At 38.9% G+C, this 18,000-nt stretch overlaps 1 protein-coding gene across 1 annotated transcript in view; it reads left to right on the top strand.

The window, feature by feature from the left end:
• mew (multiple edematous wings) overlaps positions 1-18,000 on the top strand; it is a 49,763-nt gene that overhangs the window by 5,044 nt on the left and 26,719 nt on the right.

The following is an 18,000-nucleotide window of genomic DNA, read 5'->3' as shown; positions in this document are numbered from 1 at the left end:
TGCAATCAAAAATCCATTTACACGTTCGTCCACAGGTCTGCAGCACCAGCAGCGGCAATTCCGCTGAACTTGTCAGTCGATGATGGCTTGGTACGTGCATCTGCACTCGCTGTGAGGTCGCTCGACATCAGCAAAAGATGGAAGGTAGAAAGGCCGATGAAAAACTGGAACGATGGTGTGGGTTATGCGTTATCAAAAGGCATAACAAACAGGGCATAACTATTTTGAGACTTCTTTAAGTTAAAACCAGTTGAGAATTCTAACATTACAATGGTGTGAAACGCATTCTGTTGATTGTCTTTTACATAACCAATTGATCCAAGTAAGACATTTAAGACTTTTTCAGCCAAGAAATATAAATAATATCTCAAAGTGAATTTTCGAATTAGTGAAAAAACCAGTTGAGAATTCTAACATTCTGTTGATTCGGTATAACCATTAGATACAGCTGAGTGATTGCTGCTAAGTTTGTGTGATTCACATTTCGACACGTATCATGATGGCTTCATGTACAAATATTGAAAGGGGCCCTTTTCGCGTATTTGCACTTCATGTTCGTTCTCATTTTCGTGTTGGAAGTGTATCTTGAGATATATTTACACTTGCATTCTTCTACATACTAACAAATATGTACATATCTACATTGTGCATACTTGTGTGTAAGCTATGTACACTCTATCCGAACGGAACTGCAACTGAAATGCAATCAGCTCCAATGCTTACACTTGCATCCACGATAAGAGATCAGACCAGTCACCAGTTCCCCATTTAGCCCCCAAACAACCAATGCGACTGATTGGGAGACCTTCACAATGTAATTTTGTTGTTTTTTTTGTTTTTTGCGTTGCATTTTTGCTTAATTAGATTGCGTTCATATTTATTTTGTAAATACGATTCTGCATGTATTGTAAACAGCAGAATGAATATACTTTTTGGTATGTAATATACGGATATTTGTATATATATATATATATCTGCTGTATTTAATGTATGTATAACCCTAATTAAGTATGATAAGGCTGGCAAAAAAAGATACATCATGTGCTCTGATATACTCACGACAAAAACTACAAATAGACTGGAATAGTTTTTTAGATTTTTACGTTTAGAGAAAGGGAGAGTGTACTTAGGTTATTTCCAATCACCAAGGCTTACTAAAAAACTATGCCGAAAGATTCAAATAAGAGGTAAACTGAAGACTTTACCTGTGCCTATCCCATTCCCACAGCTGAGAGACAGATCTTGCTGTCTTAACAACACTGTCCTTTGCAACACTGTTTCATGTAAAGGATTTCAGTGTTTATAACGGTTTAGTAGTTCCCTTTTTTGCTTCTTGGCAACTCTTTTGTAGTGTAACAAGGCTTCGTCACATGTTTTTGTTTTTTTTTTTTATATGATTCTTCATACGCTGAGTGTGTGGGCCTCATTTAACACCTTGAACAAATATTTATGAACATAATAATAAAAAAAAAAAGTAATTGAGAAAAAAGAAGAGCAAAACAATTTATTATATGTACCTTTGTATGTATGTATGTACATATGTATCTGCAGGTAACCAGAGCAGCAGGTAGTTAAGATTTCCGTCACTTCTGACAAGCCTTATCAGTCATAGTCATTGTTGATGCTGATTTGTGGGCTATTTCTATCCAAGTATATACACATACATATATCTTGATTAAGCAGACTTATTAAAATTCACATGTGCTTTTGTTTTTCTAATGCGTAAGCATTTTTCTGCTACTAGCGCTAAAAACCGAAAAAAAATAAAGAGAGCCCAAAAGAACCCAACAAAATTTCGCTGAAATGAGGTCAACAGACGCCAAACAGTCGTCGGAAAAGGAGTAGGGGCAGGGAGAGCAGTAGAAGAAGGACTGCGGGAAGGGGGACTGGGCTGGCACAGAAACATGGGCAGGGTATAGAGGCCGGGCAGTTTATGGTTATTATTATTGTTCTTGTTGCTACATACATCCATACAAAACTAACCAAAATACATGTACATATCTATTCACATGCAAAAATTCTCAGGCCCAAAGACCCAGAGAGAGAGAGAGATAGGGAGAGAGAGTGCGTGAAACACGCGGAAAACTCTACTGAACCACAGGCGAGACGCCAATCCCAGCTGCAACCCATCCCCATTAAATCTCATTTAGTACACACTGAATAGGCCTATAGTCGGACATAAACAAATGTGGGCAAAAAAAAGTCTAAAGAAAAAAATCTGTTTTAGAGCAAAAACTAGACAAGGAAATGCCTAGGCACTTGCAGATACATAGACATACATATAGACAGACCAAAAGATATTTAGTTCTAGTGCTTCGCTTATTCAATGTTGTCTATGCCGCCCATCATGTATTCCACAGTGTATGTATGTACACTCGATTTATGCCATTTGCTTGTTAAAGAACAGATGCAAAGCTCCAAAAAAAAGGGACAAGGAAATATAGTAAAGCCATGGAAAAAGCAATCCTAGCCAGTCCAATCTTTAAGAAACAACAACAAATCCTTTCGTGCTGCCAAAATGTTTCATTTCAATGTTTATTTAAGATAAATGTCTGAAAAGATAGTTAAGAAAAGAAAAAGAGATGATCAGAGTCTTTATGATTGGACACTGTCTAATTGTTGTTCTTTATTCTGAATGATTACTGTATTTTTGGACTCTCGTGTGAAACATTGAGCTGACGCCATTAACATGCGTAAAAATTCAATTGATTTTCAAAATTTTTAAAAACCAGGGAGAGAGAGAAACAGAGAGAGAGACATAGGAGATAAATATGGAGATTGGAGATGCTAAATTGGAAGATATGGTGGAAAATGCTGGAGAAGAGAAATGGGTATTTTTAGAGCTAAAGCAAACTAAACGAAATGAAACTAAATATTTTGCTCATTTTAGCTTGGCACAAACTAACAGTCTATCAGCTGGCGGTTGCTTTGAAAGAGTGGAAAAGAAAAGAAATCACCAAGCAAAGCCACTCCATGTGTGTTAGTGAGATCAGGAACTAATGAGAATTGTGCGGAACCAAAAAAAAAAAAAAAAATCCTACTCCCACAGTCAGTCCTCTCCAGCATTCACCCTACTCCTACTCCAAATGCTACTCCTACTCCTACATTGACTGTGGGACTTCGACTTCGACTCTGATTCCTCCTAATCATCATCATCGTCATCATCATCTTCATCATCATCATCCTCTTTACCCCTCTTATGCATGCTTATTCTCGTGCACTTCGAATGTCATAAGAAGCAAAAGGCGCAACGGCGTGTGGGCGTCATTTTGATTTATGGGCCAATTGGCCAGGCCGCGGTAAGACTTTTTGGCCCAAAACTACACATGAGCTTGAAGATGCCTCGCCAAAACCATACATAGGTGTGTGTGTGTGAGTGTGAGTGTGTTTGAGGGGTTATGAATATGAAGCAACCAAAACGTATCGAAAAGCCCACACTATAAGCTAAAACCTAGAATTATTTTTGTATAGGCAAACGAATCTTAATCAATAAAAAAGTGCACCTAGAGATGCAACTGTTTTCTTGTGGCAGACAAATTGCCTTTAGCTTTTAGTCAATATCCATCGATCCATTCATACATACATACATACATACATAGGTATAGTATAGTATGTATATAGGAACCGTTGAGAGAGGTAATCACTGAGCTGCTGCTCCTATGAAAACGAACGAAAACCAGAAAACCGCAAGATCACAATACAACTGTTTGCAAATTGAAGCTCATCTCACGCAGATATACATATACCTTCTTCGTGTGTTTTTTTTTTTGCCATGGCATTAACCCTTGGTGAGATTTATGGATCAAATCGCTGGCTACCGCTACAGCTCCCCTCCTTTTACCCTTCCCTCCATTATATCTCCTCCCTATCTCTTCACGCACACTCGCACACTCACCTCATTCGCTTCAGTTGGTTGCTTGTGCCCTGAGGCTGGCGAATTGTGCGAATGGAACTCGTTACCAAAAAGAAGCAAGACAACGCCAAACCGAACGAAGAATAAAACGCAACGCACAGATCGAACCATAGCCAATATCAGAAACTCTTTAAACGCATGGGTGTAGATGGCAAGACCCCTCAGAGAAGGGGTATCTCTTGACCAATTTCGAACTGAGGCCCAATTACTTTCTAAAACTCAATAGGTTTAGTTAGTTTTCGCATGAAATAATAGATAAATTGGATCGAAAGAGAAAGAGAAAGAAAAAGGACGAAAAGTCTGAGTAAAAACTTTCAGAGGTCCTTAATTGAGGAAGACCTCCACTTCCCAAATCCCTTTCTAGATTCAATATTCACAGTATTTGCAAATCCTAACCGATTAAGAATATTAATAGGTACTAACGATTAGTATTGAAATTTCAAATGTCTTAATTAAGCGTTAATTAACTTTAACACCAATACATAAAATGGAATTTAGCCAACTTTTTATAAGTACGTACATAATGAATCTTAGTTTAACTGCTTTGAGTCAATTCACTATTTACTACATTTGTAATTAAAATAACCAAGGCTAATATGCGAATAATTACAATATCTGTTGTTGAGGGATACAATAAGAGAAACGGGAAGTTGTAGGTTTAGTTTCTTTGAAAAAACTTATAAAACTTTGCAATGAGAAAAAGAATTACTTCTTCATTGAAAGATTCGAAAAAGTTTACTAGCCAACTCGATCTTGAAAGTCTGTCTTCTCTAAAAATAGGGATATATAGGAATAAAAACAAAAGGATAAAAACAGAATGATCTATTTTGTTATTGAAGTTCACTTCAGTTCAAATTTACTTCATATCCAAATAATCCCCATTTGGTGCGCCCATGAGTTGTTAGCTCTGTGGTTAGTCCCCAGCATCAGGGGCAGGGGCAGCAGTTTTGCTGTTGGTGTTGGCTGTCTGCCTCAATCCGGTCGTAGTGGTAGTTGTAGTTGTATCTCAGCATCGGATCATGGCTGGGATCTGAGGCTGGTTGCTTGTTTCTAATGAAAATTGACGCCGTGCTGGTAATTTAAGTTGTTTTCGTTTGGAGGTTTTTTTTCTTCTTCTCCCGTTCGTGGAGTGGGATAGTTTTGGTGAGAAGCGGAGAGGGTAATGTGGGGAGTTGGACTCCGTAAGCTTGTTACTGCTGTTTGGCGTTAGTGAAGTTTGTCTTTAGCTTGTTGTTGTTGTTGTTGTTGTTGGCAACAAGAGTCTCTTACCAATATATTCGTATTTATATTGCGTGCTAGAGATCGGTTAGCGTTTAAGTTTAGTTGCTTTCTCAACAAATTGCTACAAGTAATACAAACCTATATACATATATATATATTCCCCATTCCCCCTTTCATTCCCTCTCTCTCTCTTATTTGCCTCTGTCTCTTTGCAGATCTACATAGATAAATTGTAATTGAAATTGAACTTGAACTAAGAAATACGAATTAGGAAATCGATTAAATCCAAAATTCGTGTTCACTAAAGAGAAACTAACGGCAATTGGTCCCAGTGGGAAAGACTTTTGTATACCATAAATGACCATCTGTATTTAAGTTTGACTTGGCTTATTTGGACTATTAGTTCATTCTCATTTCTATATAACACGATATAGTGTGCCACAATTGCCATTAACTAAATGGCCTTGAGATACTTAAACTAGGCTAAAAACTAGGCCTATCTGCCACCACTTTCCAAGTTTCTTTTTGGTTTCCAAGGCACAGAATGATCATCTTACAAAAGTTGAAAGACTTACAAAACTGTTTCAAACCGTAAACAGATTATACATATATTTCGCTGAAAGTATGATATATAATGATATATACATAACATTTCCTTTCTATTTTTATATACCTACTTTCAAAAGTTTGAGTTTGAGGTTTGAACTAAAGGTTTTTAAGATCTGAAAAGTAGTTTTTAAAATTTTAAAGTGTTTTCGTGACATTTCCTGTAATTTAACTAAATGTTAGCCCAAGTTTTAAAATCCTTTAGAAGTTCTTAAAATGGTAAACGTTAACTTTTTTAACGCAAAGAACTAAATTGGGTTAAAGTCTTTTATCAATTTAGTTCTTATTGTAAACAATTCAATTTAATTTGGTCAACTTTTGGTAAGATATTCTTTTTACCAAATTCCCATAGTTTGCGTCTCAGGTTCAGTTATGAAAATTTGTTAAGCAATTTTTCTTAGCAAATTGCTTGAAAGCGGCCGAAAAGACTTTGTTCTCTTTTCGTTTTTGCCATGTTTTCGTGGTCACTTTGGAAAATTGCTGGGCTTTTCTTTGGATGGTTGGCATTTGCATGGGCTGCTTCTTTTCTTTTCTCTCATCTTTGTTTCGTTCTGCCTTCGGCCTTAGACTTGGTCTCTGGCCGTGGTCTTGGGTCTTTTGGTCTTTGGGCCTCGTCTCTTCACATGCAACTGTGAGATTTTTCGTGGCTGTTTTTATTTATTATGATTATTTATTTTGTTTCTACTTAGTTTAGTTTGCGGCTGTCTGCCACAGATGTTGGCAGTTCATCAGGCAGATGGGCGGCCCTCTGCACCCAACTGCAACTTCCATCTAAACACACACACGAACACATGCATATGTCTCTGTGTATGTGTGTGTGTGTTGTCCCTATGCAGTTCTGTGTGTGGATTGATTAGTTTCGTTCAAGTTTCGTTTCTGCTTTACAATAGGAAAACAAAAACAAAATATTACAAAAAAAAAAAAAAGAAGAAAAAATTGAAGAAAACCAAGAAGACGAAAAGTTCAACAAACGTTCCGTTTGCCACGCCTGCTGTTGTACGCCTACTTTTAGTATTTTTTACTTACGTTTTTGTTTGTTTGTCTCCATACCCTTGCCTTTCCGCTTTCCGCCCTTTTACGCCGACCATCCGAATATTTCTTAATGTCTATCTGTGTGTGTGTGTCTTTGCCTTTGCCAGAAAAGCGACAACCACAACAAATGGAAGATTTCTGTATACCCTGCAAGTGATCTCATATAGGCTTATCCTTAATTGTCTATTTAGGGTATCTACAGTTCCACGTCTCAAGAGAATGAGGAGACTCTTTGTTTAATTCAGTTTATTTGTTGGTGCCACATGTGGCACAGTTTGGTGGCAAAATGCAAAATCCTTTCGGAAATCGACTTAACCACACCTACCCGCCCCCAGACATACAGACACACTCACACACACGCTCATAAGCTTATAAGTGGGTGTTTGTGTTTGTGTGTATGTATATGACGAATTTTCAACTTCATAACCAACTGCGTCTGCATCAGCATCTGCATCGGGCAATTGGTGGCGTGTGGGCGCCAAAATCGAAAAAAAAGAGAAAAACTTCAGGCCATGGCAATAGCTATGGGTGATGGCGACACGTCGCTTGATAAGAATAATGTTATACACACACACACACACAGACACACACGGGGACTACATACACCTGGACAGAGACATTTGATGTTGACAAGCTTGCCGTGCCGGCATCGCCATCGGCATCGGCATCGAAATCGACATAGGCCCCGCACTCTGCCACTTTTACCAACTCGTTTCTGTTTCAGTTGTTGTTGTTGTTGTTGTTGCCGTATTTTATGTACTTGAGCTCCAGTTTTATGACTTGTATTAGTCCAAAGACCTGCAACAGGCACTGTGTGGCAATGGCAACTTCAACTTTAGTTTGGTTTTATTTGCCTTACCAGGCCTGGGCACACACCACCATCACCATCATCATATAGTCGACAGGCGACAGTCAACTTGGTTTATCTGGCGCGACATCCAAGTGCGCCAATGTTTGATACCTGATGGTTGTTGTTGTTACTATTGCTCTTGCTGTGGGAGCCGCCTAAAAGCTTGTCTCCCCCCGTCCTCCTCCCTAAAAACGAAAAACGGGGCAGAACTGATAAGATTTGCCATATGCACATGGGTCTCTGAAGGGCGTCTTTCAAATTATGGAATTGTACTGGTTACACATACCACCATCGATTGTGGATACTCTTTTTGGGGCGTGGAGGACTGGGACTTGAGGGCGTTGGCATTGTAAGTTTAACACAATCTCTGACCACCCACTAATTGATACAAATGTGCTTTGTAAAAAAAGGCCATCAATAAATTGATAAAGTTTACAATTGCTGTTCAAGTTGATTGTAAATAGAGTATTTGTAATTAGTTTCTTTTTGTTCTGTATGCAAATTAATACACTGAATCATAAGAGAAATAAACAACCATTTCTTTATATTGTAAATCATCCACTAGCACCCATGAGTCTACACAGACCCGTCCATTTTCCATTCATTTGAATAGAGAAATAATAGGTGTGAAATTCGCATTCATTTTTTAGCATCGCAAATTAAGGAGTGAAAGGGATGGAAGATATCTTATGAAGCTCAACTACAATCTTGTGTGTTTGAACAAAACACAAATCTTTCACTTTTTAACCAATTTAAATTAGCAATATCTAATATGACGGGAAATTAAAATTACTTTACTAGGCTGAACCATAAAAACGTGTTCATAATTACTGCAACTAAAAAGTTGCTCAGGTAAATGAATTGAGCCTAAGAAAACAAACAAAATGAAGATGAATTTTTCCATCATGCTATTTCAATTGTTCTTCGTCCTTGAACCAGTAGGGAATCAAGATGAGCTAAATGATCGTAAAACAAAGTCTTTCTAAATTAGATGTTTTAAATGATTTCAATCGTTAAAATACATCAAACATCATGTGATTCCTTACATTTTATTTCGAGGCACAGTACAGACTAGCCTTAAGTTACTCATAAATGAGTGATCTAGAAAGAGTTGTTCACTACACTAAGAAACGAAACATGTTCCTTTTTGTTCATCATTAAACGATGTATCTAAATAAGTGAACAATTTACATAGTGAGCAGCTGAATGAACTACAGTGAAGCATTGAAGTGAGCAAGAGCTAGAGCATTGAACTGAATAAGTGAGTTGACTTGCTTCAGCTGAATGATCAATGATCAACAATAGACCCAGACCCAGCTAAGGGTTAAAAAGGGTCTCAATTCCCGTCAAGTTTCCAAAGTTAGTTCAAGTAAATGATTGTTTTCGTTAAAAATGTAATATAATCATTACTTTTCGTTTAGCCAATCAAGATTGAAAAATATCTTAGTAACAATTGTGTAAGATTAAAAGTATTTCCAATTCATTTTGGTACGAATACTTTGCGTAATTCTCAACCAAGAAACAGAAATTTAAAACCGGTCTAACATTTGGTAACTACTAAATTCCTCCTTTATTGTATATTCTCTATTATCCTAACTGAAAACCAAAACTGTAAACCTTTTTGTTTTTCCATGGGATGTAGATAAAATGCATGGAAAACATAAAAGTGAATGAAGTTGGTTATTTTTTGAATACTTTCACCCGAAATTAAGAAATTGAGAAGAAGAATCGAATAAACGTAAGTAGGTATATCTCTCTATGTGTGTGTGTGTTCGTGCGTGTGTGTGTGGGTAGATATGACCGTTTAGTCATATTCAATTAGCCATGGCTACTGTTCATGTCCAAACGCATTTTAAAGTGACTTTCCGTTTCGGAGTCTTAACCCCTCCGCCCCCCCAACCACCATTCAGCTTTTATCATATTGGAAACACAAAATTTATGAACCGACGACAATGTTGATGATTTTTGTTGGTTTTCCCTAATGCTGGAAAAACATTTTCGGTTTTTTTTTTGTGGATTTTCGTTTTCGTTTTTTTTTTTACACACAATTTTCGGTTGTAATTAAAAAGGCAAATCACGTTTCGTTTTATGATTGTTGCTGTTGTTGTTGTTGAATTTTCTTTTCAGCTGCGTAGGCAGCGCTGCTTTCATTTCGTGCGGCATAGCTCATAGACTATGGCTAAGAGTGAGTGAAAGTGTTTCCTCTACCTCTCGATATGATGTGATTCCTTCTCACACATTTTCCCCAGTTGGTATTTGTCGGTGGGTACACGGCATAAAGAAGTCGGTAGTGGGTGGGGGATGAGGGGGGAGGGGCCATGTGGCTGATGGGGTATTTCCGTTCGCAATGAAAAATCTCACAGTTAATTAATTCTCAAATACGCGAATCGCACGTAAACCCATTGAAGCATGGCCCATCAAATGGGAAAATTATGTCACATCAACTGGTGACCAAAAAAACATACATACATACCTGCCCCTCTTTCCCATCTTGTTGTCTGCTCTATGCTCTATGATCAGACACGCCCCTTAATTTTCCGATTTTCAGTTGTCTGTATGCGGTAGCTTCAATTAATCTACAACGGTTCGTTGCCCAAAAAACTGCTCCTCAAATTTTGCTCAATTTTTATCAGCAGCAATAAATGAAAAATTGGTTAATCCAAAAAGGCAAAAACCCATCAAGAATTATAGTAGTTGGTATATATGTATATACCTACATATATAAAGTTGCTTCCAATTTGCTTTTTTTTTTATGGCTCCAGTTACCAAAATGAATTTCTGTTGTCGTTGTTGTTGTTGTTCTAATTTAGCTGACTTAAGTGATTGCCGCGTGTGGTTAGTTACATGCGAATTCTGGTGTGTCTGGGTCTGGCTCTTTCGGTCTGGGTGAGTGGCGAAAGAAGAAAGCAATGTGAAACCAGTTTCCAGATACAAGGCGCTATCGCGCGCTTCCGAATGAGGTTAAGGTGAACGATGGATGGAACTGGTTCTTAGCAAAGAGATTTGTCTGTGTAGAGCATTGATTGCTTCATTTATATGAACATACACACAAACATACATATGCAAAGCTATAAAAATGGAAACAACAACAAAAAATAGAGTCATAATTGTCGGACATTTATCTGATAAGCAACTAAATTCGACTTAATCAACTCTGCGACTTGTTCAATTTACAAAAGAAACATTCTTAAGATGGCTAAAACTAGTTTCAAAATTAAACCAAAATGCATTTCAAATTGCATTCATTTTTCGAACGAAAAAGTCACAGTCGAAATTCACCAGGTAAAAACTCTTGTTTTTGAAATTTATTGCCATCACTTTCAGCATTTGGCACAGATGTCAGAAAAGTGAGTTGGAAACTCATTAACTCATATGTGGACTGAAAACTTTATTACCCATTGGAATTTTCAGCATTGGAGACCACAGAATGCTAGTTCATTGCTTTCAGTTGGAAGTAGTACATCAGAGTGTGCCAGTGTTGGTTAAACTCTGTAAGACTCTTTGTTCAGAACTTGAAATCAGTTGTGGAGATCTACAAACTTGGCATAGGTGGATCTGGAACTGTGAAACGGTAGAATGTTGCCCCTTAATACTTCTACTTCTCAACCTCTTTATATGCCTATAAAACTGCATTCTGAGAGTACTTATTGCATACTTTTGGGATCAACATCGCTTGCTAATACATAGACTGCAGAATCAATCTTGTTTTTAATCAATTTATAGCTACAATTTAAATATTGTTTATATGCATTGTCCAATTACTTTGCTAATTCTTTGACTACTTATTGCATACTTTGGGGGGCACAGATCGCAGCATTTTACAGCCCTAGTTCCCCTAGTTCTTTGCTGAATATTTCGATAGAAACAATGAAAATTTTTAGCAAAAAAAATGTTTATATGCAAATCATAAATTGTGACTAACCAAGTTTACAATTGTCATGGATGTAATTATGTGTGTTTTTTTTTTTGGTTTATCGAGAAAAGCAAAAGCAAAAATAAAACCTGCTAAAACATTTCCTCAAGCCATGTAAAGACCATGTAAGTTGAGTTTTTTTGTTGTTTTTGTTTATTGTAAATGCAACAACAATGACAAATTCCTCGGCAAGGTGCTACAATTGCTGCGAATTCCGCGAACTTGCTGGGTGGCTAAAAGCCGGCGGGCGATTGTAAATGTATGTACGTACCCAGAGCCGGTCTCGCTTTAGCATTTTATGCAGATGAGCTGGCCCAGTCCCTGATGATAGTGATTACCAAGCTGGAGTTGGAGCTGACCTCCGTTTCGGGCCCCCAAGGTGGGGTGTGGTGTGGTGTCCTTCAACTTTTGCCATGATTCCTGATGATGATGATGATGATGAGGCAGCCGATTGCAACGACTTGGCTCAACTGACTCTTTGCACAATTTTTAATAAATTGATCACAACAAATTGCTGACAGCTGATGCGGCGCGCCCGTCTGTTGCCGCTGCTGCTGCTGCTGCTGCTGTTGTTATTGTGGTACGGCAGCAACAAGTTTTCAATCAATGCAACAGGTGCAGGCTAAATGACAGACGATTGCATGAGTGGCTGCTTGAGTGGCTTGTGGGGCTACGTCGGTCTGTGTGGGTCTCTTCTCTCGGTCCGAGTTCTTCTTGGGCAATTTGATTCGAATTTATTGTAAACACACACAAACTCACACACACACATACACACACACACAGACATCAAAAAAGAGAGCAATGCACCGATTTAAAAGGGACTACAAATTACTCTCATCTCTGACATACAATAGCAAGGGCCTGGCCTGGCCTGGGCTCGATCCAAGGCATGGCATGCAAATGTCGAGAATATTGAGAATTGGTGGAACTGAGGAATTGCAGGTTTAGGCAAATTAGGAGAATGCAGAACTGCGAGCCGGGTCTTGGGTCCATGGCCTCCGGCTGCAATCAACGTCAGCGTCAACGTCATTTACCAACGAAGCGTTGAAAATGCCAATGAAACGGAAGCCGCTGCTGCACCACCAGCAATAACATACATCTGTACTTTGAGGTTCAGTCAGGGCTACCTAAAATGAAACGGAAATTCAAAATTCAAAACTTCTAACCTCCATCCCTTGGTAACTTGATGAAATGATTACACTTGACACTTTGATCAAATGATAACCAAGAGGTGTACATTGAAGATGTCAACCATCTAAACTATCTGTCTACCGATTGACCAGCCCTGGTTCTGTTTTGGCTTTAATCTAAAATCACTTTGCGTGGGAAGAAAAACTTCTTGCAACACACACACACACACCAAAACAAGTTGTAGAAAATGTGCAAAACTAAAATGCCACGAGAAATATGTTTATGGCTTTTCGGCCATTAAATTTTTGTGTTTTTGATTTGGAAAATGCATTCAAATTGAAGAAAAATTGCCAGCTTATTAATTGCTAGCCAAATTGAGTGGGGTGGCGGGTGGAGAGGTGGTGTGGCATAATGGTTGTGGGTTGTGGGCGTGGGGTCGTCTGGGTGTGGGTGTGGATGTCGCTATCGTTGTTTTTTGTTTTTGTCTATGTATGTAATTGGGTCGTTGTGGCAAGTTAACGCCCTTACCGCCTTCCAAACCAGCCGCCTCTCCCTCGCTCGGTCTGCAACAGTTTCTGTTGCTGGACGGCAATTTGCTTTAATGCTTGCCTCAACTTCCATGAATCACCCAGAATTGTGTTTGTTGGGTCATTAATTTAATTAGAAAGTCAAGGCTGGCCAAGAAATTTGTCATTAAAGAATGGAAAAGAATAATAACACATTTTTCTTTATAACTTTGGAAAACTCAAATGTTTCAAAGCCAACATAACCATAGAATCAGTTTATAATAAGTTGATACCAACTGCCAACTAAGCAATGATTAACTAGGTCTTTCAATTGAGATATGTAGATTTTCTTGCAATTAGCAACACTTTTCAAGTGTCATATTGGACGAACTCTTTTAGATCGTATGTGGTTAGTTCTTCTCACTTGAATTCCAATGGCGTTAATGAAGTCACGGTTGCCTGTTGCCGAGCTAACCATTCCCTTTGGTATGCCATGGAATGCATCAGAATTAAGCCGGGGGAAATTAAGCAAAGAGCGATAAGGAAATAAGTAGGAGGAAGGAGGAGAAAAATGAGAAAGGGCGGTCAGTTAATGAGAAGAGAAAAAGGCAAAGGGACATGGACATAAATGCGGATGCAAAAAAAAAAAATTTCAGTTTTCTCTTTTATTTTGTTGTGTTGTCATGAATAGCAGAGCATTCATAATGATGGGATGGCCAGCGTGGTACATTGCCGGCCCATGCCAGCAATTGATGCAGCAGATCACGATCTTGTAGATAGACTTGGTTCACGCTAATGAATGCTGCTTCTGCTGCTCATGATGATGATGACCACAATGATGATGCTGATGCTGATGATGATGAAGATGAAGTGGGAAAGAGTCGAGTTGATGTTTTTGCGTGCCGCAATTTCAATTTGTTTGGCCACTTGAATCTCCACTGTTTAGCCGTTTGCCTCTTGCCTCATATCTCTTCTCTGGAGGTCTCTGGGGGTCTCTGGATCTTTCACTTTGGAGCAACTTAAGCAAACATTTTCGTTATTGAATGAATGCCGACGGTTTCCCCCACCTCCCACTGCCTCTGCCTCAGCCTCTGCCTCTGTCTCTGCCGCTTATGCTCGTGCACTTGAACTGAAATGCGTCAACTTGCACAAATGGAAAGTACAAATAGAAACCGAGCACCACACTGGTCAGGTGATGGCAACTAACCGTTGGAATTGCCCCTGCCGTTGCCGTTGCCACTTGGATGCGGCTCGCTGATTTAGCCTTGAGCGGCATCTCTTCAAATCGCTGGCAAAGCGGGACACAAACGAATGGAGGACAGTTTGTGTTCCGGTTGCGGCAACTTGCTCAAAGATTTTTTTCTGTGTATTTATGTACCTACCTATGAATATATACATATGTATATATGTATGCATATGCATGTAGTAAGATGAAAGAAAAAAAAAAAACAGAAATGTATCATACATAATTTCTCACCTTCTTTCCAAGAGAGAGAGAAGGAGCTTAATCAGGTTTTTTTTCATCCGTTTTGTATTCTTTTTGAATTTCTGTGTGTGTGTGTGTTTTTTTGGTCTTACCTTCCTCTGGCCAACTTCTTCTTCCACTTCATATTCATCTTCGGTTCCTTGTTTGTTCCCCTACCTTATGCTTATCTCATTTCTTGGGTTGGTTCACAAATCCCAACAACAACAACAACGACTTTAACAAATGCACTCACTCTCCCCCACCTCTATAACATCCTCACCAAGTGTGAGGAAATATTGTCCCCCCTTCTCTCACTCCTTCCTTCTCTTTAACGATACCAACTGTGGCTCTTGATGGAATAGAGTATAGTTGGGATTGTTGTGATGAATATTCTAATATTATATATCTTTCTTTATACTTCAAAAAGTATATGAATCTCATTATTTCGAAACTTCCTATAAATCTCTATGTATCGTTTTCTATATAGAGATACTCTTCTATAGTTCCTATACTCCAATATTTCGTATTCTTCTTTAAATTCCCAACAAGATGGAAATTTATAGATCGTATTCTTCCACAAGTCGTAATAAATTTGATCTTTATAGATTTTATTCTCATATATATTTTAATAAGATGCAATTCTTATCTTATAAATCCTCGATTTCTATGTTTTTGCTAGAGTATCTCAGAACCGGCATGGAGAAATTGTGTAAGCCTTTTTATTATTCATCTTTAAGATCTCTGAGGGCGACAAATATTTGGATTTTGGGCGTTGCACCTTCGTCTCTGCTTTGCTGCTTCTTTTTATCCCTCTCTGGTTTTTGTCAGTTTCTGGCTCTTTCCTATTCTCTGATTTCCATATCAATATTTATACAGCAACAAAAAATGAGGATCACATTCCAGAGAGCGAAAACGTATTTGAAGGTCGCAACTAGTTGAGCTGCGAAGTGGCATGAGATGAAATGCGATGAGATTGGTATGGGGTGAGATGAGATGAGAAACGAAGCATGTGATAAGTCATTTTCAGCTGTTCACTTTGATGCGCGCCCCGCCCCCGCTTACTTTTCACCATGGTCATGTTCAGCCAGCTGTGCACAAATTGACCAACTGACCAAAAACGAAAAATCCGAAAAATAATCGAAACCAAAGCACTGTCAGCTACTGTGAATTCTCCTCTCTCTCTCTCTCTTTTTGTTTGAGCCCAATCGTTGGGAAAACTATTTATTAACTATCCAAACGAGGGTGAGAGCGATGCGATGGGATGAGATGGGATGGGGTGGGGAAGTGAAGTGATGTGATGTGATGAAAGGGGGAAAGGGGCAGACTAAGAAACAGCAGCCGCCCACGGAAACGATTCGTTTGACAGCGTCCAAATCCATTAAAAATCTAACCAATTAGGCCAATGGGTTGCCATTTGGCCATATCGAATTACCATTCCAACCAACATGACACTCTACGCCTTTGCCATCATGATTTCGTATAGATTTCTGGCTGGAGCCAGTCTTAAGTCATCACTTTCGCTTGGCCAATTACTGGGCTAACCGAAACCCATAGATGGGCAGTGTTTTAATTAGGCGAATTGCCGCTGCTTAGTTATTTCATCAATGACATTTAAAGCTTCATTAAAAGTCCTGAGCAACGGCGTGACCTTATTTGGTCGCAGGCCCAAAAGAAGGCGCAAGAGGCCAACTCGGGGAAGAGATGCTGGGGGAAATCCTTCTACTACTACTACCACTCGTACTGCCACTACCCTTTGTCTTCTTCTACTTCTGCTCTAAGGCAGACGCATAAATTTCATTTGATTGGAACTTGCGACGATCGACAAGACCTACAACCACTAACGAGTTAGTGCCTAGGGATGAGGGCGTGAATCGATTGAATAACCGTAATTGTTACCGAAACCCTAATGCATCTGTTAACCTGTAATCTCTTGTTGGGTTAACCGATTTTGTATATACCTTTCATTTGTTTATTCTGAAATATATATTCGACATAGAGCCATTCGTTTTATACTAACGGTAGATCACGCAGTCGACTTTATTATGTCATTTCGATTCAACATTCGGAGTATGCCAGGATCACATCTCTAGGCTTGGCAATTTGTTGACCAACAGCAGCATCTTCTGACAAATTCAGCTAAGCATCCTCATCCTCATCAGAGCTCGATCACCTCCATCTAGGCAACAAGTCCGCTCGTTCTCTTTGCTTGGGCTCACCCCTCCCCCACCCCCCTTCCGTATCCACATCTCTGTATCTCCATCGCCATCGCCATCTCTCTTTCACACACACACATAGCGATGCCATTAAAAATGCAAGTTACCTGGCCAGTTTGATGTTGGTCTCCTTGTTTTGTATTGCTCTTGGGCTGTTTGCCTTGTGTTTGCTCCTTCGTTACGTTTTGTTCGCCCGTTTCGCTTTTACTTGACAATTTTTTGTTCGTTTTGTTTTCTTTTTTTTTTTGCTGTTGGTTTTTTGCTTTTCTTTGTGCCGCTAATTGGCAGAAAATACCAAAAACGGCCATGCATGACGACTCCGATTCCTTCGATTCCTCCAGCCTGGTGTCCAGCTGAATAAGATGGCGATGATGATGATGCTGGTTAATGATTATGATGATGCCGGTATGGGCATATTCCTCCTAATGAGCGGCATAGCGCCAAAAGGTTGTCATATAGCGTCCAACCGAACGACCGACCCCAGCTCCCTTCTATTGCCCAATGTGTATCAACATCAGTACCACATAGTACTTCCCGTTTCCAGATCCAGCTTCAGTTGATCCTTTAATATTTATTTACTATTATCGATTGTGTGGGCAAGCAGCAGCAGCAACAGCTGCCAAAATGCATTGGCGTGGGCCTCGAGTTCACATCCAAAATCGAAATCTATATACTATAATCTACAACCTATAACCAGGAGGAGACAAACTCGCCTCTGGGTCGCTCAATCTCAAGGCGTGCATCTCCCCATAATGTTCGTTTGGCATGCTATTAGAGTTGTCAACAATTATGGCCAAATAAAAATTAAAATCGGCTTAGCTTTTTCTTTTTGTCATTTTTAAAAGACATTCATAGTCTGTTCTGAAATGGTCTCAAAAGATAAGCCCATACTTACGATTTAGCCGCATCTATAAGTAAATTCTAAAGCTATAGAGTTAAAACTGTTGAAATACATGTATGTCAATGACCAAATCGAATAGATCAATCAGATGTATAGATGACAATTAAAGGTCTTCTTCTCATCATGATTAAGACGACCAAACCTAATGAATAATATAATTATGTAACGATCCGGAATATAAACTTAGTGGAAGAAACAACAGATCGTTAAAGTAATCTACTTGAAGTTAAACAACTTAATCATAGTTTT

This window comes from Drosophila tropicalis, unplaced genomic scaffold, assembly GCF_018151085.1.
Source record: "Drosophila tropicalis isolate 14030-0801.00 unplaced genomic scaffold, ASM1815108v1 contig_867, whole genome shotgun sequence".
In the NCBI taxonomy this organism is placed as follows: domain Eukaryota; kingdom Metazoa; phylum Arthropoda; class Insecta; order Diptera; family Drosophilidae; genus Drosophila; species Drosophila tropicalis.
The sequence above is the reverse complement of the archived record's forward strand: the minus strand, read 5'-3'. Positions and strand labels throughout refer to the sequence as shown.